The 24070-nt window shown below is 42.2% G+C and overlaps 1 protein-coding gene and 1 pseudogene across 1 annotated transcript in view; one reads left to right on the forward strand and one right to left on the reverse strand.

The window, feature by feature from the left end:
* LOC148110670 (uncharacterized) overlaps nt 1-24070 on the forward strand; it is a 123207-nt gene that overhangs the window by 79206 nt on the left and 19931 nt on the right. The window lies entirely within an intron of this gene.
* On the reverse strand, nt 12123-12489 carry LOC123801326 (large ribosomal subunit protein uL29 pseudogene; annotated as a pseudogene).

The raw sequence follows: 24070 nt of genomic DNA on the forward strand, positions 1-24070 counted from the left end.
CCTTTTCTTTATCACTTAAAGAAGTCTCCTTAACATTTCCGGTAAGGCCAGTTTAGTGGTGATGAACTCCTTTAACTTTTGTTTGGGAAAATCTTTATCTTTTCTTTAATTGACAATGACAACCTTGTCAGGTAGAGTATTCTTACTTGTAGGTTTTTTCTTTTTGGCACTTTGAATAAATCATGCTTTCTTCTGGCCTGCAAAGGTTCTGCTAAAAAAATCAGCTGATAGCCTTGTGGAGTTCTTTTTTTTTTTTTTTTTTTTGTAGTTTACTAGTTGCTTCTCTCTTGATGTTTTAAAAATTCTCCTTATCTTTATTCTTTGACATTTTAATTATTATGTGCTGTGGTGTGGACCTTCTTGGGTTCACATTGTTTGGAACTCTTTGTACTTCCTGAACCTGGATTTTTGTATCCCCCCCCCCCCCCCCCGCCACCCCTGGTTAGGGAGGTTTTCAGTTGTTGTTATTTCAGTTAATTTTTTTTTTTTTTTGGCCACTTTCTCTTTTTCCTCTGGGAAACCTATAGTGCAAATGTTTGTTTGCTTGATGTTGTTCAAGAGATATATTCTCATTTTGTTTTATTCTTTTTTCTTTTTGCTGTTCAGCTTGGATGCTTCTTATTACCCTGTCTTCCAGATCACTGATTCGTTTCTGCATCTTCTAATCTACTTTGACTCTCTTTAGTCTATTTTTCATTTCAATTTTTGTATCCTTCAACTATGGTTATTTTTTATATATTTTTAATCTCTTTTTTGAAGTTTTCACTACGTTCATCCACTCTTCTCTCCAGTCTCTTGAACATCTTTATGACCATACTTTGAACTCTTTATTAGGTAGGTTGGTTATCTCCATTTCATTTAGCTTATTTTCTGAGATTTTTCCTTCTTTCATTTGCAACATATTTTTTCTGTCTTGTTTTGTTTTTTGACTTTCTGTGTTTGTTTCTCTTAATTAGGCAGGACAGCTACTTCTCCTTAACTTAAAGAAATTGTCTGGTGTATGGTCACCCCCTGTGTAGACTGTGTGTGCCTGGTGACATTGGCTGACTTGCTGGAGTTGTGACTGGCATGGGTGGTGGGTCCTGGGGCACTCCATGCTGTGGTTGTCCTGGTAGGCTGGCTGGAGCTGAAGTGTGCTTGGGCCAGGGTGGTCCTGAGGCTCTCCTTATAGAGGGTGCCCTGGCAGAACAGCTGAAGCTGAAGTAGGTACAAGCAAGGGTATTTTGTGTCACTCCATACAAGAGGTGCCTTGGTAAGGGCAGCTAGAGCTGAGATGGGGTGTGGTTGGAGGGGTCCTGGCGCTCTGTACTGGGGGTGTCCTAGTTAGTTGTCTGCAACTGAGGTGGTGTGGACCTGGAGTGTTATGGAATGCTTTGTGCCTCTGTCACCTTGGTGAGATGGCTGAAGCTATAGGGAGCACTGACCAGGGGTTTCCTGCACTGGGGCTGCTGTGGTTGGGTAGCTAGGGTTGGTATTGGCTAGGGGCCAGGGGCTCATTGAGGTTGTAGGCTAGCTAGGGCACCTGGATCCTACTCCCATCCATGTTGTCATGGTAGAGGGGGGAAAGTAAACCATGGCTCTCACCAGCTTCTCCAACCTGGAGAGAGTTCCAGCAGCTACCCCACCATTTGGCAGAGTTCTAGGGCTCTTTCCTTTATATTCTAGTTTCCCTTTTATTTTATTTTTAATTTTTTCCAAATTTTTTAAAATAAAAATTACATACAATGTGATATTATTTTCAGGGGTAAATTTAGTGATTCATCACTTACAATACCCAGTGCTCATGACAAGTACCCTCCTTAATACCCATCACCTATTTAACCAATCTCCCCACCCACCTCCCCTCCAGTAATCCTCAGTTTGTTCACTATAGTTAAGAGTCTGTTTCCTGATTTGCCCCTCTCTTTTCCCCCCTCTATGTTGTTCATCTGTTTTGTTTCTTAAATTCAAACCACAGCATTTTTTTCTGTGCCCTGGGGCAAGTGAATCTGCTCACAGTCTCTCTTTTTTTGGTTTGTTTTTAACCCAATACGTTTTTATTTTTTTATTTTTATTTTTTATAATATTTTATTATGTTAGTCACCATACAGTACATCCCTAGTTTTTGATGTAAAGTTCCATGATTCATTACTTGTGTATAACACCCAGTGCGCCATGCAATACGTGCCCCCCTTAATACCCATCACCAGCCTATCCCATTCCCCCACCCCCCTCCCCTCTGAAGCTCTCAGTTTGTTTCACAGAGTCCATAGTCTCTTATGGTTCATTCTCCCTTCTGTTTAGCCCCCCACTTTCTTCTTCCCTTTCTTCTCCTACCGATCTTCCTACTTCTCATGTTCCATAAAATGCGTACAGTCTCTTAGTATTATCCCTCCCCACTGGAATTTGCAGTGTGGAGGATGAAGGTTTCCTGTTACCATGTCTCTGTCTCTTTTGGCATTCTCTCTGTCGTCTACCTTTTGTGCAGAAGATACTCAGTCGGCCCTCCATTCTTTAAGAGAAATTGTTCTATAAATAGGTGTAGATTTGGTATGTCTATGGAGTAGAAGAGTTCAGGGTTTACTTATGTCACCATCCTGGCTCAGAAGTCCATATTTTTTTTATTTATTCATCTGTTGATGGACACTTAGATTATTTCCATGCCTCGGCTATTGTAAATAATGCTTCAGTGAACATGGAGGTGTAGATATCTTTTAAAGATAGTGATTTCATTTCTTTGAGATAAATACCCAGTAGTGGAATTGCTGGATCATATAGTAGTTCTATTTTTAATATTTTGAGGAACCTCCATACTGTTTTCCATGGTATCTGCAGCAATTTACATTCCCACCAACATTGTACAAGCATTCCCTTTTCTCCACATGCTTGCCAACACTTTTCATTTCTCGTTATCTTTCTAGGATAGCCATTTTAACAGGTGTGAGGTGATAACTCATTGTGATTTTGATTTGCATTTCCCTAATGATTAGTGAGGCTGAGCACATTTCCATGTACATGTTGGCCATTTTGTATATTTCCTTTGAAAAAATTCCCATTTGGATCCTCTGCTTATTTTTTAGGTTTTTCTTTCCTTTTGAGTTGTAGGAGTTTTTTTGTATATTTCTGATATTAACCCCTCATCAGATATATGATTTACAAGTATTTTCTCCCATTCCGAAGGTTGCCTTTTCAGTTTGTTGGTGTGCCTTTTCATTTTCTTTGCTGTGCAGAAGCTTTTTAGTGTGATGTAGTCCCACTTGTTTATTTTTGCCTTGTTGCCTCCCCTGTGAATGTTGATTATAGTATCTCTACACCAGGTATAAATGATGGGAGTAGGGGTGGAGGTGGGGACAGAAGGGAAATAAAGGGAATAAATGGAGCACCTGGGAGTGCTTAGAATTAGGAAACTATGTCTGTGGCAAAGTGCCCTTAGAGAACTACAACTCTGAATATAAGCCTGACCACCATCTTAACTCTTCCTTGTTTAAAATTTCAAACAGTCTATGGGGAGATATTCTCTTTTTAGGATCATCATTCTGATTTTATTACAGAGCTCTGTTGGGAAATTGATTTTTCATTTTAGGAGCTTGCTAGAATATATCCATGGCAGAAACTGGTAAATACTCACTAGGCTCATTTCCTTTTCTTCCTGGGCATGTAGCTTGACTACATTTCTCTGTCTCCCTTCTCCTTTGCAGTTAGGTGTGGCTGCACAACGGAGCCCTGGCCAGTGGAATATTGGCAAAAGAGATGTCTGGCACCTCTAGGCCTGGCCCATTAAACTTCTTGCATCATCATCCAAGCTTTTTCTCTTCTTTGCCTGCTGCTGAATGCCTGAGATCCAGTCTAGAGCAGCACTATCCAATAGAACTTTTGTGATGATGAAATGTTCTTTTTTTTATTTGTATTTTTTATTTTTTTATAATAATTTTTTATTGTGTTATGTTAGTCACCATACAGTACATCCCAAGTTTTTATGTAAAGTTCCATGATTCATTACTTGCATATAACACCCAGTGCACCATTCAATATGTGCCCTCCTTAATACCCATCAGCGGCCTATCCCGATCCCCCAACCCCCTCCCCTCTAAAGCCCTCAGTTTGTTTCCCAGAGTCCATAGTCTCTCATGGTTCATTCCCCCTTTTTAGCCCCCCTTCCTTCTTCCCTTTCTTCTCCTACCGATCTTCCTACTTCTTATGTTCCATAAATGAGTGAAACCATATGATAATTGTCTTTCTCTGCTTGACTTATTTCACTTAGCATTATCTCCTCCAGTCCTGTCCATGTTGCTGTAAATGTTGGGAAATTGTTCTTTTTGATGGCTGAGTAATATTCCATTGTATATATGGACCACATCTTCTTAAGCCAGTCATCTGTTGAAGGGCATCTCTGCTCCTTCCACAATTTAGCTATTGTGGACAATGCTGCTATGAACATTGGGGTGCATATGGCCCTTCTCTTCACTACATCTATATCTTTAGGGTAAATATCCAGTAGTGCAATTGCCGGATCATAGGGTAGCTCAATTTTTAACTTTTTAAGGGACCTCCACACTGTTTTCCAAAATGGCTGTACCAACTTGCATTCCCACCAACAGTGTAAGAGGGATCCCCTTTCTCCACATCTTCTCCAACATTTGTTGTTTCCTGCCTTGTCCATTTTTGCCATTCTAACTGGCGTTAAGGTGGTATCTCAAGGTGGTTTTGATTTGAATTTCCCTGATGGCTAATGATTTTGAACATTTTTTCATGTGTCTATAAGCCATTTGTATGCCTTCATTGGAAAAGTGTCTGTTCATATCTTCTGCCCATTTTTTGATTTGATTATTTGTTTCCCGTGTATTGAGTTTGAGAAGTTCTTTGTAGATCTCGGATACTAATCTTTTTTTTTTTTTAAGACTTTATTTATTTATTTAACACAGATAGAGACAGCCAGCGAGAGAGGGAACACAAGCAGGGGGAGTGGGAGAGGAAGAAGCAGGCTCATAGCAGAGGAGCCTGATGTGGGGCTCAATCCCACAACGCCGGGATCACGCCCTGAGCCGAAGGCAGGCGCTTAACCGCTGTGCCACCCAGGCGCCCCGGATACTAATCTTTTATCTGTAGAGTCATTTGCAAATATCTTCTCCCATTCCATGGGCTGCCTCTTAGTTTTTTTGGCTGTTTCCTTGGCTCTGCAGAAGCTTTTGATCTTGATGAAGTCCCAGAAGTTCATTTTTTCTTTTGTTTCTCTTGCCTTTGGAGATGTGTCATGAAAAAAGTTGCTGTGGCTGATGTCAAAGAGGTTGCAGCCTATGTTCTCTTGTAGGATTTTGATGGATTCCTGTCTCACATCAAGGTCTTTCATCCATTTGGAGTTTATCTTTGTGTATGGTGTGAGAGAGTGGTCAAGTTTCATTCTTTTGCATGTAGCTGTCCAATTTTCCCAGCACCATTTATTGAAGAGACTGTCTTGTTTCCACTGGATGTTTTTTCCTGCTTCATCAAAGATTAGTTGCCCAAAGAGCTGAGGGTCCATTTCTGGGTTCTCTATTCTGTTCCATTGGTCTATGTGTCTGTTTTTTGTGCCAGTGCCATGCTGTCTTTGTGATCACAGCTTTGTAGTATAGCTTGAAATCCGGCAACGTGATGCCCCCAGCTTTGTTTTTCCTTTCCAACAATTCCTTGGCAATTCGGGGCCTTTTCTGGTTCCACACAAATTTAAGGGCTGTTCCAGTTCTTTGAAAAATGTCATTGGTATTTTGATTGGGACGGCATTGAAAGTGTAGATTGCTCTGGGTAGCATAGACATTTTAACTATGTTAATTCTTCCGATCCATGGGCATGGAATATTTTTCCATCTTTTTGTGTCTTCTTCAATGTCTTTCAAGAGTGATTTGTAGTTTCTAGACTATAGTTCCTTTACGTCTCTGGTTAAGTTAATTCTGAGATAACATATGATTTTTGGTGCTTTTGTAAATGGAATGGATTCCCTAATTTCTCTTTCTTCAGTCTCATTGTTCGTGTACAGAAATGCAACTGATTTCTGAGCATTGATTTTGTATCCTGCCACATTACTGAATTGCTCTATAAGTTCTAGTAGTTTGGGCGTGGATTCTTTTGGGTTTTCCGTATAGAGTATCATGTCATCTGCGAAGAGAGACAGTTTGACTTCTTCTTTGCCTATTTGAATACCTTTTATCCCTTTTTGTTTTCTGATTGCTTTTGCAAGGACTTCTAGTACTATGTTGAATAATAATGGTGAGAGTGGGCATCCTTGTCGTGTTCCTGATCTCAAGGGAAAAGCTTCCAGCTTTTCCTCATTGAGAATGATATTTGCTGTAGGCTTTTCATCAATGGTTTTTTATGAAATTGAGGAATGTACACTCTGAAGTGTTTTAATCAGGAAAGGATGCTGTATTTTGTCAAATGCTTTTTCTGCATCAATTGAGAGGATAATATGATGATGAAATGTTCTAAACCTTTGCTTTCTAATATGGTAACCATGTGCTCACTGAGCACTTCAAATAGAGCTAGCAGGACTGGGAAACTGAATTTTTAATTTCATTTAATTTTCATTAAAATAAATAGCCAAAAATGGCCAGCAGCGATCATATTGGATAGCACAGCCTTCAATAAAGGAATCTGGTCCATGAGTGGGGATGGAGCAGAGTTCTTGGCCTACCTGCAACTGCATGGTAAAGTGCATGAGAAATACACATGTACTGTGTTAAGATGCTGAAATGTAGTATCTGTTCTATAAAATGAGGGACACCTGTGATTCACCTACGCTAAAAATTCATATGGCATGCATTTTCAGTTGGGCAACAATGTAGCTGGACAAACCCCATATCTAATATCAAACCCAATTGTCTAATGTAATTCCTAAATAGACAATCTAATCTTCTTTACCTCCCTTAAGTTCCCAATTTTCCCCCCACCCTATTTTCTTGGAGGCAGTAGTGAACAGGAGGCCATGTGGCAAGTGCTATCCCCTTTTCCCACCTGGGGTAGAAGAAACTGCTCAGGGTTCTGGTTTCTTCTCTATCCTAGCTCACTGTGTAGGTTTCGGCAAGTCACATTGTTTCCCTTGTTATTGCCTTCATTACCTCTAAAATTGCTATTTCTGGATATTTTTTAATGCTTCTTTCATATATGTGCTCTCTTCTGCATCCTCTGTTTCTTCTTCTTTGAAGGGGAGACTGTCACTCCCAGTGCTCCTGGCCCAAGCCCCTCCCAGGCCCTTCCAAGTTCTATTCTGTGCCTTTGACTTCATGCCTTCATGTCTTTCCTTTTTATCATTGATTATGCCCACACCTGTTAACACTGCTGCCTTATACCTCACTCACCTTCAGCCTATCCAGGCTCATTTCCACCCCAGCTTTTAGGGGTGCTGAGATGGCTTTTAGGAATATCACTATAAAACCCTTCTGTTCAGCTTCAGAAGGGTGGGCTCTGGGGACAGATGAGTCTTCTCTGTCTGGGTGCTTAATCCTGTCACATGGTTTTTCTGTCCCCATTTATATGTTCTAGACTTACCTCCTTCACTCTTAGAATGTCAGGAGAATTAAAAGTTTGTAAATTGCCTTGAATTCCTTGGGGATAACTAGCAAGTGTAAAGAATAAAAATCATTTCATGTAAAGTGTTGAAAAATAGGCAGTGACTTATTCACAGGCTCCCCCATTGGGCTATGATTATGAGTGTCTCAGATGAAATATCACATTTCAGTAACACAGGTGATGCCTGTGTTAGGCTGCTAATTGTAATAAAAATCTTAATTTGCACTTCTATTTCTCATTCCAGTGGGTTGAGGCGAGGGGGTGGGAAGGATGGGGCTATTCAGGGAGTCTTTATAAGCTTGTCCTTGAGTTGGTGATGGGAAATGATTGTTTCATCATTGCACAGTCAAAGCTTGACTAAGCTTGACTGCTTGGTGCCATTAGTTCCCCAGCTATTCTGTTTCTCAATAACACCATCGTTTTTCCTGTCTCCTAAGGCATAAGCTTTGCATTCATCATTTACTCACCTACTTCTTCCTTTTATTTTCTTTTATCTCCAACTTCCTCCCTTCTTTCTCCTTCTCTCCCTCTCTCTCTCTCTCTCCTTTTCTCATACCCTCCCTTCTTCTTTCTTCCCTTCCTTTCTTTTGCCATCATTCCTTCATAATTTTGATTGTCTGTTATATTGAAGAGACTGGAGATAAGGTGGTGAATGAAATAAATCAATTCCTTGCCCTTGTGTGATTGCAAACTATGATGGTTGACTAACAATGATAAAAGGCATTCTAACAGAGTTCTTTATTTGTTCACTCAACAAATAATTAGAGAGCCTACTATGAGCCAGGCAGTATTCTACAGACTTGGGATACATCAGTGAACAACAAAGCACAGACCTCTCTGAGATTGCAAAGCAGGGGTGACTTTGTCTTATCTAAAGGGTCCAGAGGGTCCCCAGAAAAGGGATGCGTTGACTGGCCAAGCAGGATGAGAAGAAATCAGGTCAGCCAAAAGGGTCAGGGGAAGTGGTTCAGCTAGCTGCTGGAGGGAGCAGCTTGTGAGAAGGAAGGAACGAAGTTTACTCACTACAGTTGGTCCATATGGTTTATGGGTCCAGAGTGGCAAAAATGAGTCCTGAGAGCCAGACAGGGACCAGTCCCCAAGTGACATCTAAGCCACAGCAGTGAGTTCAGAGTTCATTCAGGGCATTTAAAGACCACTGAAGGGGGTTAAGGACAATTTGGATCAGAATTGTCTAATAGAACTTTCTATGATGGTGGAAATTCTGCTCTGGCCAATATGGTAGCAATTAGTCACAGTGACTATTGCACACTTGAAGTGTGGACTATTGTGACTGAGAAAATGAGTTTTAAATTTTATTTTATAATTTTATTTAAGTTTAAATGGCTACATATGGCTAGAAGCTACCTTATTGGACAGTGCATACCTGAATTGTCTGTTTAAATCATATCCACAATTATAATCGCATGTTTCTGCACAGCACCCCAATGTGGGCTTCTGCTCCTTTGAAGCCTTTCCCAACCACTGAGGCCTGCAACCAATCCAATCTCCCAGCTAGCTGGATAGCAACTTTCTACAAGTTTTTATGCATGTCCCCTTTCCTCTTCATTGACTCTTCACACACTCAGAGTGAGGACTACATTTGGATTTTGTTTTCATCCCATGGCAGGCCACGCAGCCTCTGTTCATTGGTAATTTTTGTTTCAGAGTTGACTCCTGTTTTCCTTTGTGGGCTGATGATGGGTAGAAAGCTCAAGGATGCAGACACAAGCTTGGCCTTTGTGCTGCCCCAGTAGGTATGTGTGTTCAGCCCCCTGAGGGCGCATGGGGGGACATCTGTCCAAGAAGCCAACCTCCATGGCCTCTGGGAGCCCTGCCAGAATCTCTCACTTGTCCATCCCTTGGACCCTTCAGTACTGTGAATGAAGCGAGATAGAGGGATCCTCTGGTTCTTCATGGAAAGGCGAGATGTCACCTATGGTACCTTGTTGTTATGCAGAAGAACTGTTGGGTTGCTCTTCTGAAAGTCTTATGGTTTTAGGAGCTTGCTTTCCATTCCTATATTTTCTTTTGACAGTCAAGTCACTTTCCCACTGAGGTTTACAGTTTAAAACTGATTGGAAAAGGGTCTTATTTCCATGGTTATGTTTTCAGTTCAGCTTGAGGCATGAAAGGAAATATTCTTATTCTCTCAATCATCTTGGGGATAATCAATGATCTGCCACTCTTCTCACTTCCCTCAATCATCAGAGCCAAAGATGTGTGAGGCTCCTGTCTGAGTTCTCTCACGTGAATAGCCCAGGAGTGCTTCTCCTCTCTCTGGAAGTACAGATAGCGTTGCCCCATTTTCAGAGTACACAGAAGACAGGAGATGTGGTAATTTTAGTAATGAAATAAGGATTTTTGCCCTGGCAGAGTCTTGGTTCTCACTGGGGGAATTTATTTTCATAAAACAATGATTGTCTCAAATATCATTTAGGCAGTGGTTATATTTTCTCAGTGACCCCTTTGTTGTCATCTGTGGTGACAGGGGCCTCATTACTACATGAGGCTTTCCTCCTGTCCTCAGGCTCTTCTGACTATTGGAACATATTTCACCGGGCTGAGCTAAAAATCTGCCTGTGGTAGCTTTCACTCCTGGATTCTGACCTTTCCCAGGGGACCTGATAAGCCCAGCTTCCTCATCCTTCCTTCACATGAACACGCCTGGGTATTTGATGATAGGCTAGTCTTCTCTTGTCCAGTAGATTCCCGGAGTTCCTTTACTGATTTCTTGGAGGATGAGGTGTCAAGCCCTATGGTCATCTTGACTAAGGGTCTTTAGTTTCTCCTCAGAGTGGAGCACCCGGAAAAAAGGAGGTCAGCTTTATGCAGACATGTGGAGAATAAGTGTCCTGGGCAGAAATGGCATGAAATCTTGTGCAAGTGTGTATCACAGGGAAGTCCAAATTAGTGGTCCTGCCTGTATAGTGAGGAGGTCTTACTCTTTGTCCTGTGTCCTCGAATAAACTCAGCTGTGGGAGGACAGGCCTCTCATTTGTATTAAAGCTATCTGGCACAGTGTCTCATCCAGAGTGGGCACTTTGTGAATATTTGCTGTTGGGCTGTGGGGGATGATATGAATGCTGCTTCAGAGCAGAGGACGCCCAGGGAGAGAATGAAATGAGACAGGATTTATGTAGGACTTAAGAGTCACTTAAAGTGTGGACACAGAGCTTATGATTAATTCAAAAAATAAATGAAGAGACAGTGGAAGGACCTGAAGGAAGAAACTTAAGTGGCTGCAGCCACAAGAAAGATGATGTTAGAAGAGGCAGACTCTGTATTGGGATGGGAATGGTAAGAAGCAGAAGGCTTGTTGTTTTCCATTTTCCCAGGAGCCTTTCCTTCTTGAGACCTCCCCCTCCACATAAATGGTGGCCGCCCCTCACAATGGCTCCCCAAGAAAGGCAGGGCTGTTATGTTCATTGTTCAGATGAGCAAAGGGCCCAGGGGATTTACTTCACCTTCCCAAGGGAACAGGATCTGTGATGGATCCAGGGAACCTACTGTCACTGACCTCACTACGGGGAATGGCTGCAGTGAATTCAGTGATGGCTAGAAATGAGAGATTAGGAAACAGGAGAAAGTTGAAGGAGCCTTTAAAAGAAAGCATGCTGTTTGTGGTGTTTGGTGATGTCACTTTGGTTCAGTTCAGTAAATACTTGTTGAGTCTCTATAGGTCCTTCCTGCTGGGAAGAATAGAGTCATGGGCAGGGCAGAGAAGGAGTATGGGCATGTAGGTCAGGGACAACTGCCCATCAACAGGGAAGCAGGTTTAATTTATGAGGCGGGAGGGACACCAAGGATTGTTAGCAAGGGCTCAAAGTGGGTACTGAAAGCCATATCCTTTTGTATAATAAGAGACTCAAATTTGGTGCGTGTGGCCTACAGGTGATTCTGTTAGGCTGCCAACTCACTGGTGGGTCCCATGGCTCCATGTCTGAGAGCGCAAGTGCTATGGAGGTCACAAAGATGAACAAGAAATGGTGAGCCACATCAAATTATAATCGAGCAGGGGAACTAAGTCAGACGGACATATAGCTATATAATTATAATATTATTCCACTATGCTGTGATTACAAAGGAGGGATAAATTGCTTCCAACTGGAAGAGTTGCTGGAGGCTCCATGAAGCAGGAGACAATTTGACATGCCATTTGACCCCCAAACTTCCCCTGCCCTTACCTTCCCATCTCTATACTTGCCACATAGTTGGTCAAGCCAAAAATCTAGACGAGTCATTACTGGTACTTCTCTTTTTTCCTATCCCTGACATCCAACCTTCACCACTTTCTTTAGCATCTGTTTCCAGCACAGAGCTTGATTCTATCCATTTCACTCTTTATTTACTGCTGCCATTGAAGCCCTGGACACAACCACCTGTTGCTGGGACTATTGAAAGAACTTTCTAGGTGGTTTAAGATTCTATACATCTTCCTGTCCTAGCAACAGTTTTTGCAGCAGCCAGAGTAATCTCTCCAAAAGGTAATTCAAGATCCTCCCACTCCTCTGCTCAATAAACCTTTGTGGCTTCTTATATTAGTCAGTGAAACAACTTTAGGTATTTTTTTCCCCAGTTTGTTTCTGTTTTATTGACACCAATGCTCAGGCCTTTACTGCCTACTACCATAATGGGAACAGGCTCTACTTCCACTGCGGCTTCTTGCTCAGGTTCTCTTTGTGCTTGTTCAGCTGCCAGCACCTGGCACGTGTCTTCTTGGCCTGCAAATCCAGGGGCTTGTTACTTCTTACCTTGTATAATTTCCTGAGGTTCCCTTTCTGAGTCTGGTTAATGGCAGTGAGATTATGGGCAATTAATTTGCAGACAACTTGGAGAGCTTGGAAGCTTCCTGGTCTGTCATTTAGGGACACACAGCTGGAACAGCTCCATCTTCAGGTCTCTCAGCTGCTTAAGCAGTGCCCCCTCCCCTCCCTTCTTGCTGGGAAGGTCTTGAGCTTTAATCTTGGCCATGGCTGCAAAAGTTGCTACCACCTGCTCCTTGGGAAAGAGGAACAAATTTAATATTTCCAACAAGGAATATTAATACAAGATTTTGTTGCATAGATACAGTGGATGGGAAGCAACCAGAGCAGGAAACCACTTCTACTTCGAGGTTGGAGACACCCAATCCCCAGAACTTGGAAGCTGCTCAACCATGATGGGTCCACCTGATGGGAGCTGTGACCTCAGAGGAAGGGGCTGTCTGGGGGGAAGCTGCAAGGACAAAGGAGATGCCACCATTGTCATCAAATGGCAACTAGAGCCAAGAAGGGAGAAGTACTCTGGCCTCTCTCTTCTTCCTGTCTCCTAGTCTTCCATTGTCAAGGGAGCCTGGGAAATGCTAAAGGGTAGAAACAGATTGATGGCAAATAGGCAAAGACTGGCATACTCCCAGCTCTCTGCCATTGTTTACGGGGCCTCACATGATCTGCTCCTGGCCATCTGGCCACTCTCGCCTTGTGCCAAACTGCCTTCCTCCTAGTGGCTCTGCTCTGTCAGTTCCCTTTCTGGTCCTGGAGTATTCCAAGCTCTTCCTTCCCCACTTCTTTGGACAGTGCTCTCTGTGGAATAGGCATCCCTTGGCTGTTATCATGGCTGACTTCTTCTTTGCCTCTTTCAGTTTTAACTCAAATGGCACCTTCCCAGGGGCCTTCCCTAACCACCCCATCTATAGTACCTCCCCTCACCTTACTGATGGCTACTCTGTGATATCACCTTGGCACTTCATTATGGCACTTATCATTATCAAAACTTATTTATTTCTTTGTTATTTATTATTTGTCTTTCCTCACTTCATTCAGGTCTCTCCTCAAATATCACCTCCCCAGAAAGGTCCTCTATGACCACCCAAGCTAAGGAGTTCCCCTTTCCCATCATGTTCTATTTCATCACACAGCTTTGTTATTATTCTTTTTATATAGGTAGACACTACTTGGCAAACACACTACCCCACTCTCCTCCCCCACCCCCCACATAATATGTTTTTCTTCCCCACTAGATTATAAGCTCTCTGAAAGCAGCTTGTTGACCTTGTTCACTTGAAAGGAAAGCTCCATGAAGGAAGGGGCTTTATGTGTCCCATTCAGCTGAGTGAACTGTTGTGAACATCCCCAGCAGTTAGAATGATGCCAGATGTCATACGTACTTAGTGAATACCTGTGGCATGAATGAATAAATAATATTGAAGTTGAGTAGAATCTCAAAAAGCAGTGATGGGGAAGAAGAAAGAAGATTCTCAAACGATAGAAAAATAGAAATAAAAGCAGAGATATTGGAAAGTGTACATTCTGGGGAAAGAGAACTTTGGTTTGTTGAAATATAAAGACCATACGGGTGTTAAGTAGGAGTTAAGTCAGGAGAGGAAGGTTGAGGCCAGATCATGGAAGACCTTAAAGGCTATATTAATAAGTTTATTAAATAAGGTAACAGGGAGCTGTGGAAAGTTTTTGAGCAGGGTCATGGAAGTTTCAGACTGTGCTTGAAAGATGCATTGAAAGTGTCTAAAGATTTACTTCACTTTAACACTGGTGACAGTTTTGTGGCTATCCAAGAGTCACAGTTGGTTTAGACAGAGGGATGCCATTAGCAAAGACTAGTGAACTTAAGAGGAATTCTTGTTTGGTTAATTGGTTGAAACATTTATTCACCAAGGATTGGAGTACCTGGTAATAACCAGGTTCTGTTGTGCAAGGGAAGAGACATTTAAATGTAGAGCAGGATATTAATGTAAATGTAAAAACAGGATCCCCTCCTTGGGTTCACTGTCTAGTAAGGGAGGTAAACCTGTAAACAGGTCATTACAAGGCAGTGTGATATGTGCTCACAGAACTCTCTGTGTACCGGGGGCTGGGGCAGAGCAGGGGGAGCTGCCAGCTCTTCCCAGGACTGTCAGGAAGGCTGCTCAATCCCAGGCCAAGCGTGGAAGGTGAGAGGCAATGGCAGGTGAACACAAGGGTGAAGGGAAATGAAAACACAGGGGCAGCATAGAGATCTGTTAGCTTCTTTTTAATCTCTCATGGCCTGGTGGAGGGACATTCATTCACTCAAGGGGTATTTTACAGTGAGAAGGGGAAAAGTCCAGGGTCTTCCCAGGAAAAACAAATTCTGCATTACATTACACCAAAATTTTGAATTTTCCCACATGACTGAATGTTTTTGAAAACAAATTTTTAATGAATTCAAAATATTCAATTATATGAATTGACCATTTAAACTTTGTTCCACTCCTGGGATTCCAATTTTTCAATTATGAACAATGCTGAGATCAAAATCTTTATTCATGAAACAAAACAAAACAAAACAGGAGGTTACAAGAGCATGGCTGTCTGGAGAACAGGGAGCAGCTACTCTATGGGCAAAGTTACTGGGGTTAGCCGGGTGGGCAGAGCACCATGGATTGGATGTGATGAAATGTGAGAGATCAGAAAGATGGGAGGGGCCAGGTAGTGAAGACCTTATTTCACCACTGTAAGGCAAGGAGTTTGAAGAAGAGGTCTGTTTCCTACAACTTCCTGACTTCTGTTTATACAAAAATGCTCTCTTTGTGGCCCTGACACACTCAATTTACACTATTCATGTTCATTTTTAAAAAATTTTTTAGTAAGTTTCTATTATATGGCACATACTGTTCTATGCATTGAAGACATGGTGGTGAGTAAGGTAAATAAGCTGCTCTTTCGTAGTTTATAGTCTAGTGGGGAAGATGAATACATATATGTGTGTGTATGTACATACTGTGTGTATTTATTTGTTGCCAAGTCATGCCTAATTTTATGAAATCATTTATGTGTGTGTGTGTATATATATATTTTGCCCAATTAATTATTAGTTCTAGGAAAAATAAAACTTGTCTAAGGACATAAAACATGATAAGAGGGTGTGTTTAGGTTATGGAAGGTCTTTCTGTTCTGTAGGAGTGACATATGAAAAAGATCTGAAGTGAGGAGCAAGCCACGTGAATATCATGGGGAGGAGTGTTTCAGGCAAAGAAAACAGCACATGCAAATGTCCTGAGGCAGAGATGTTCCAGGAAGAGCAAGGAAGACAGTGCAGCTGGAGTATAGTGAATAAAGTAAGAGCGATAGGAGTGGAGGAAGCAAGTAGGAACAAATCCTGGTGGGCTTGCAGGTGACACACAAGGTTATAGATTTTATTCTAAATGTGATGATAAGCCATTGGAAAGTTTTGAACAATGCATTGTAAAAGAATCATGCTAATTGTTTGTGAGAAATAGCCTCTAGTGGGCAGGGGTGGAGGCCAAGAGATGAGTTAGGAAATTGTTACAGTAGTGTAGGTGAGAGATGGTGGTGACTTGGTGTAGTTTAGTGGTGATGCTGTTGGTGAAAAATGGTCAGATTCTAAACATATTTTGAAGATGGAGCCAGTACGTTTGCTGATGGATTGAATGTGGGGTGTTCAGGAAAGAGAGAAGTCAAGGATGATTCCCAAGGTCTTTGACTTGAGTACCTGGGCAAATGAACAGTGGTGCCATTTACTGAGACAAGAGACACTGATGGAAAAACAGATTTTTACGAATGTAGAGGGCACATGTGGCACTTCTTTTCATTACGCCTGTATCTTTGGGGTAAATACCCAGTAGTGCAATTGCTGGGTCATAGGGTAGCTCTATTTTTAACTAGGAGCCGAGATGCCCTTCAACAGATGAGTGAATAAAGAAGTTGTGGTCCATATATACAATGGAATATTACTCAGCCATCAGAAAGGATGAATACCCACCATTTGCATGATATGGATGGAACTGGAGGGGATTATGCTAAGTGAAATAAGTCAAGCAGAGAAAGACAATTGTATAGTTTCATTTATATGTGGAACATAAGGAATAGCATGGAGGACATTAGGAGAAAGAAGGAAGGGAAATTGAAGGGGGGAAATCAGAGGGGGAGATGAATCATGAGAGACTATGGGCTATGGGAAACAAACTGAAGGTTTCAGAGGGGAAGGCGGTAGGGGGATGGGGTAGCTCAGTGATGGGTATTAAGGAAGGCATGTATTACAAGGAGCACTGGGTCTTAGATGCAAACAATGAAGCATGGGACACTACATCAAAAACTAATGATGTACTGTATGGTGACTAACCTAACATAATAAAATAAAAAGATAAAATTTATAGAAAAAAAATGTAGAGGGCAGGGACGTCAAAAGTTTTAATTTGGAGAAGCCTATCAGACACCCAAGTGGAGATGCTGTGTGGGCATTTGGGTACACAAGTCAGGAGTTCGGGGACAAAGCCAAAGGTGGAGGTAGACATTTGGGAGTGTCCATATACAGGTGGCACTTAAATGCTGTCTCTGTGGTCCTGACCATCTTTCCAGGACCAGAGTCAGTGCTGCTCCTTCCATGAAGCCTTCCTGGACTGTCCTAGACCTTTCCTTTGCCTTCCTGTCATTTCCTTTAAACTGAAGACTTTCATTTGGGAAAGCTGTGGCTTTGCCTCTGATTTAGATCTCTTGAGGCTTCACAGGGCCTTGACTGCAGTGCCTAGAGTGAGAGGTACTCACCTTCTATGTCTACAGGCAGGTGAGCCGTGTTTCCCAAGGTTCTCTGTGGCTGATGTTTGGGTCTGTTAGACAGAACCCTGTTCTTGTCTTTAGATCCTAGACCTTCAAGGTCATCAATACACATAAGGCTGATGTTTGGGTCTATCAGACAGGACCCTGTTCTTGTCATTAGAGCCTAAACCCTCAAGGTCATCAACATGCATCAAAACATCATCATGGAAACCAAAGGTAAAAGGACACATATTGTATGATTCTATTTATATGAAATATCCAAAATAGGCAAATCCATAGAGACAGAAAGCAGATTAGTGGTTGCCAGGAGCTGGGTGAGGGGGATTGGCAAGAGACTGCTTAATGAGTAGAGTTTCCTTTGAAGTGATGAAAAAGTCAAACAGGAGAGTGGTGATGGTTGCACAAAATTGTGAATATGCTTAATGCTTTTGAATTGTATACTTTAAAATGGTGAATTTTATGTATGTCTATTTTACCACAGAGAAAACAATACCAAAAATATGTCATTAGGGATGACAGTTTCCACAAGCTTTCTCACTCTCTTCTCTTTGTGGCAGCTTCCTCACTTCCACTGGCTCCTTCTGTTTGGGGCAGGGATGAAAGCTAGGGGCTAGACACTGGGGATGGGAGAGGATGGATGCTTGTGGCTGGGGCCTGGTGCTGACCTGCTTTGAAGGGCAATCTGTCTATTTGTAGGGAGAAGTGGAGGAAGGCAGGGTCAGGATTACAGAGCAGAGTCAATTTATTCCCATCCAACGTGAGGTTTAGGTTGCATAGAGGGGTATGATCAGGGGTGGCCATAGGGAAGCTTGGCAAGCTGTCAGCTGTGATGGCAACTCATTTGTAGACTACCAGTACACACCAGGGTAGCTACTGACACTCTTTCTTGCTGAGCCCTTGCTGCCAGAGGCACCTGGTAAACTCTGGGGGACTTGTGTTGCTGGTCGTAAACTCTGACCTTTCTCTTTCCAACCTGGGGAGGAAGCCCAGTAGGGGTTGGCTCAGAGAACCCTTTGAGAAAGTCTGGAAAAACCAAGACTTTCCCAGTTATCTGATTACCCATCCCCCTATTGGGATGACCACCCTTAGATTTTCAGGGCAAGGTTCTGTGGGCTGTGATTTGTGGTTTCCTAAGGACCCATTAGCTTGAAATTACCAGGTAAGATGTAAGATGTTTTTACTTTGGGGCATAGTGTTGCCTTTGGCAGACTCCTGAGCAGATGTGTTAACTTGAGAGGAGGAGCCTATTAGCTATTGCATTAGCATGGATGAGTGAATCAGCCTAGGGACAATCACAGGGGGCACTAAGGAACTGGGATGAGGAGGGTGGTTATATTTCCAGAGATAGAGATGGAGAATGAAGATGGAAATCCAGAAAAGTCTGGGACATGTGGAGTCCTCAGTGAAACTAAGCAAAAGGAAATTTGCTGGGTCTTCATCTGGTATTCTTTCTAGCATTATTATATTAGGACTCTGGGTGTTTGCAGCCCCAGGTCTATAACGTGGTGTGACTCTGGAAATAGGAGTTGTCTTAGTCTGCTTGGGCTGCCATGATAAGGTGCCTTAGGCTGGGTGGCTTAAACAACATACAATACACAACATGTGTATTTCTCACAGTTTTGGAGATGGAAGTCCAAGATGAAGGTGCTGGCAGAATTGGTGTCTGGTGAGAGCTCTCTTCCTGGCTTGCAAACAGCCGCCTTCTTGCCATGGCCTCATATGGCAGAGAGAGAGGGAGAAGGGGAGAGAGCTCTCTGGTGTCTCTTCTTAAAAGGGCACTAGTCCTATCAGCACTCCACTTTATGTCCTCATCCTTTAAGACAACCTTAATTACCTCTTAATTACTATCTCCAAATGTAGTCACATTGGGGGAATAGGGCTTCATCATATGAACTGGAAGGTGGCAAATACAGCTTAAGGCAGGAGTCATAACCACTCAGCCCCAGGAATGGTTTCTGGCAGGGTCCAGAGGTCTAGAGCTAAGACCCAGTGACCTGGTTTCAGAAACCCACTCTATGGATTGTGAGTTGTATCCTGAGGTATCCTTTGTGAGAATCAGCTAAGCTTAGGAATCACCATGCTGATAAAAACTGAAGTGATCCTGAGCTTGGAGACCCTGCCTCTCAGGGGTTGAGTCACAGGTGAACCAAGCTCCCCCTGGTATTCTGAAATACCTTGTAGGGGTTGGGGCACATGTGGGGCTGGGGGCCAAGGCAGTTGGCCAGGGTGCAATAAACTCTTGGCTTATGGAATATCTTCAGGCTCTCGTTGAATAATATATGCAAACTGGGTTTGACTCCTGGGTGGAACAGAAAGCTGCTGAAATTGTGTGTCAGAAAGTGCCATAGCCCAAGAATCTGGTCAGTGATTCCAAGTGTGTGTGTGTGTGTGTGTGTGTGTGTGTGTGTGTGTGTGTAGTGGAGGGACAGATCTGGGCCAAGGGCTGGTAAATGAAGGAGAGTCCTTTCTTGGCCTCTTGTTGACCCTGGGATGATATGCATAGAATATTATTTTTAAAAGAATTCTATACAGGTCAGCATAGAGGGTGTTAAAACACAGGCAGTTTGGTGCTTCCATAGTACAGTCTCAGTGTCTTTTCATTTGACATTAAAGCCTTTTAGAATTTCCTCTGATCTTATCCCCTATGTTTCTCCACTGGAAATCTTTTTTCTGATACTTGACTAAGCCTTACTAACTTCAACTTCCTTACCTTTGCATGTAAGATTCCTTTTGGCCAAATCCTATTTTCCTATTCTTTCTATTCTTTAAGAATAGCTCAATCCAGGATGCCTGGGTGGCTCGGTTGGGCATTCGACTTAGGTCATGGTCTTGGGGTTGTGAGATTGAGCCTTGTTTGTGTTGGCCATGGAGGCTGCTTAGAATTCTCTCTCCCTCTCCCTCTGCCTCTCCCCTCCCCACTCTCTCCTCTCTCTTAAAACAACAACAACAACAACAGCTCAGTTCTCACCTCCTCCATGAAGCCCTCCTGGTTCCTCCAGCCCACAGGAATCTTTCTCTCTTTAGAAATCTTAAAAGGTTTAGATTTGCTTTCACTTCTTGGTTAAATCATAGTTTTTTCAAAGAGAGAGATTTCAAAGGTGTCACCGCTATATGCAGGCACAGAGTGGATGCTGACCGACACCCAGTGAGTGGAAATTTATGCAGTCCTAAAAATCAAGCAGTCAGTGTTTTAAAAAGAAGAAAAGGCGAGGCAAGTATAAGTGTGTGTCATCAATGATTAGTGAGCCTTCCAAAGGGAGTGCTTTAGGAATAAGACAATACAATCACTGGAAGCAAATATGAAATTGTGGCTCTTGGAGGAAATGGAGGCTGCCCTTAATTAATGGGTAGCTGGCAAAAAAAAAAAAAAAAGACAGTGGTGAGACAGGCTGAGATGGGGAGCAGACTGAGAAAGCTTAACGCGAAGATAGTGTGTGATGGTGGCAATTGTAAAATGTCATGTTTAGCAATGAATAATAGATGACTGATGTCGTGGAAAATGTAGGGCTGGCTCTTTAGAAAGGTAAGGATGGGGTCTGTGAAATGATAAGGGAATTAACTGTGGATAGCTATGTTAGAAGATATGTCAGTCTGCTTCCCATCTAGATATCGTCTGTGAGTATGAATGGATTTGCTCTGTGCAGTGCTGGAGCCTTCAACTGCTGCAGGCGGTATTTACATGTTCCACTTGCCTTCCTGCTGAAGTGTGGTGTATCTGTTAAATATAGGCTGTGAAGCTAGGCTGTTTGGGTTCAAATTGTGGCTGTACTGCTTACTTGTTATGGTACCTTGGGAATGTTACTGAGCCTCTAACGACTCAGTTTTTCTCATCTGTAAAATGGGATTAATAGTAATACCTTCCTTATAGTGTTGTTGTGAAGGTTAAATGAGGTATAACGTATGGAAGCATTCAGGAATGTCTATCATGTTATAAGAGCCAATACAATGTTAGTTATTATTACCTGTGGTTGTCAATGTCGTCACTGATTTTATGCTGTCTTCAAGTCTTTGAGGATGGCACTGATGAAGGGCTAGTGCTCTTTTCTGGTGGCGACAGTAAGAAATTGTGGGCCAATGTATGCTCATCTCTCAAAGGCTTTGAAAGCCCTGATATTTCAAATATTTGGAAAAATGTTTGCAAGTTTTGAAAAGTGAATACCAAGAACCTCTTCCCAGGTTTGTGGGCTTGACGAACTGGAGCTGTTTGTGTGACTGCCAGTCACCATGTGTCACAGGTGGGATTGGTGCCTGCACCAGGGAGTAGGAAGAAAGGTAGAGATGAGCTGCTGGTCTTCAGATGGGACCCTTAAGGGATGTCATGAAAGTGTGATGTGTTGGATTCTCTGGGCCAAAGATAGTTGTTTCAGGTGACTTTTGATCTCTGAATAGTCCAGGGTGTGGTAGATATTTGAAGAACTAATGAGAAGAGTAGTAGGAGTATCCCCAGAGGCTTTAGTGCCAGCCAGACCTGGATTCACATCAGGGCTTGACTCCTCACCACTTGTGTGACTTTAGGAAGCTACTTAACTTATTTGAGCCTTGGAACATAGGAGGAATACATAGGATAATGTATATATAGTATTTGGCACGTAGTAAGACTGAGAAATGCTAATTCCCTTTTCCTCAGTTTCCACACCTGTAAAATGTGGATAGTAAAAAAAATTGTGGAACTTTCATAATAATTATAGATAATAGTTATAAATTCATTTATTCAATACTATTTTTTAGTGTCACATATATGTCAGGCACTGTCTTAAAGGCTTAGAGCTTATCAGTGAATAAAATAAAGGTATTTCCATTTTGTAGTTTAAATTTTAGCAAGGGAAGATAGACAATAAACTAACAAATGAATAAAGTTTCTAGTGTGTTAAAAGATGCTAAGTGCTATAGAAAAAGAGGAAAATGAAAGTAGTATAAGGAGGCTTGGGTGTGCCAGGGGTGGCAGCAGTGTGCTGTATTAAATAGGAAGGCAAGACATTCTTCATTGAGAAGGTGGTATTTGAGCAAAGACTTGAAGAAGATGAGGAACTGAGTCATAATGATGTTAGGGGAAGAGCATTCCATGCAGAAGAAAGAGCAGTACAAATGCTGTGGGAGTGTGCCTGGCATGTTCCAAGAACAGCTTGGAGGTCAGTGTGGCTAAAACAGAGTAAGGGGGGTGGGTAGAAGGGTCAGGGGAGTAAGAGACGAGCCAGACTATATAGCGCTTTGCTGGCCATTGGAAGGGCTTTGTCTTTTACTCTAAATGAAATGAGGATATATCACAGGATGCCGAGTAGAGAAGAACAATGAGATCTGCCTATTTAAGGGAATCACATTGCACACTGGCTACTGTGTCCAAAACTGACTGCAGAAAGGCAAGGGTGGAAACAGGGAGACCGGTTAGAAGGCTATTGCTGTGTCCAGTTGAGAGATGATGGTAGCTTGAACCAGAATGGTAGCAGTGGTAGATGAGAAGGAACTGGAGCTCATATTCTTGATGGTAGAGTCATAGGATTCTTTGATGATTGGATATGGAGTATAAGAAAAAGATTGGAATCAAGGATAATCTGAGCAACTAGGAGGATGCCACCAATTTAGAAGCATATGGGAACAGGTTTGGGTGGAGAAAATTAGGAGTTTACTTTTGATCATGTTGAATTGGAGCTGAATATTAAATATCCAAGTGGAAAAGTCATGTAGACAGTTGGTTACGTGAGTAAGAAGTTTGGGAGAGGAGATCTGAGCTGGGATATAAATTTGGGAATTGATAACATATAATTGGTAATGATTAAAGCCATGAAGCTGGATGAAGTCACCAAGGGAATGAGTAAACATAGAAGAGTAGCAAGGGCCAGCTCTGGGCCTCAACTTAAAAAAAGTTGGGCAGAAGTATAAGAATCAAGGAAGTTGAGGGGGATTGATCCATGAGGTAGAAGGAAAACCAAGAGAGTGGTTTAATGGATGCCAAACTAAGAAAGTATTTCAAGGTGGAAGGAGTGATCTACTGTGTCAAATAATGTGACAGGTCAAATATATTAGTAACCTATTGTGTAACAAATCACTACAAAACTTAGTAGTTTGGTTTTTTTTTTTTTTTTGTTTTTGCTTTGTTTATTATAATAGTATTTTTTTGTTATATTATGTTAGTCACCACACAGTACATCCCTGGTTTTTGATGTAAAGTTCTATGATTCATTAGTTGCGTATAGTGCACCATGCAATACGTGCCCTCCTTACTACCCATCACCAGCCTATCCCATTCCCCCACCCCGTAGTTTAAAGTAACAAATACTATCTCACAAAATTTCTGAGGGTCAGGAATCTGGGAGTGGCTAAGGTGGGTGCCTCTGACTCAAGATCCCTTGCAAGGTTGTGGTCAAGCTGTCAGCTGGGGTGCAGTCATCTCAAGTCTTGCCTGGGGCTGGAGAATCCTGCTCCAAATTCTTGCAGGTTTTGGAAGTCCTCAGTTACAGGCTGTTGGTCAGATACCTCAGTTCCTCACCATGTGGGCTCTTCCATTGGCTCTCTGTGTGGCCTCATGACATGGTAGTAGCTTCTCATGTGATCCAAGAGAAAGAGAGTGCAAGAGAACACCTGAAGGGTAGTCACAGTCTTCTATAACCTAATTTTGGAAGTGTTATACCATCAACTCTGGATATTCTTGGAAAGAGACTACAGGAGAGCATGAATACCAGGAGGTGGGGGGTCATTTTGGAAGTTGATTACCACACCAAGAATAACAAGAAGAATTGATCATTGGATTTAGCAATATAGAGGTTATTGGTGACCTTAAGAAATGCTGTAAAGAGAAATGTTTGATTAAAGTTGTTGTAAAAAATATTGGGATGAGGAGTGCTGAGACAATGAATATAGACAACTCTTTTGAAGAGTTTTCTGCAGAGAGGAGCACAGAAATGGGGTAATAGCTGGTGAATGAAGTGTTTTTTCTGAGATGGGGAAATACCACTATGTTTATATGTTGATGGAAATAGTCCAATAGAGAATGAAAAATTGATGATGTGTAAGAGAAAGAGAATTAG

The sequence above is a fragment of the Ursus americanus genome, chromosome 2 (genome assembly GCF_024610735.1).
Source record: "Ursus americanus isolate L20-20 chromosome 2, mUrsAme1.1.p, whole genome shotgun sequence".
Lineage (NCBI taxonomy): Eukaryota > Metazoa > Chordata > Mammalia > Carnivora > Ursidae > Ursus > Ursus americanus.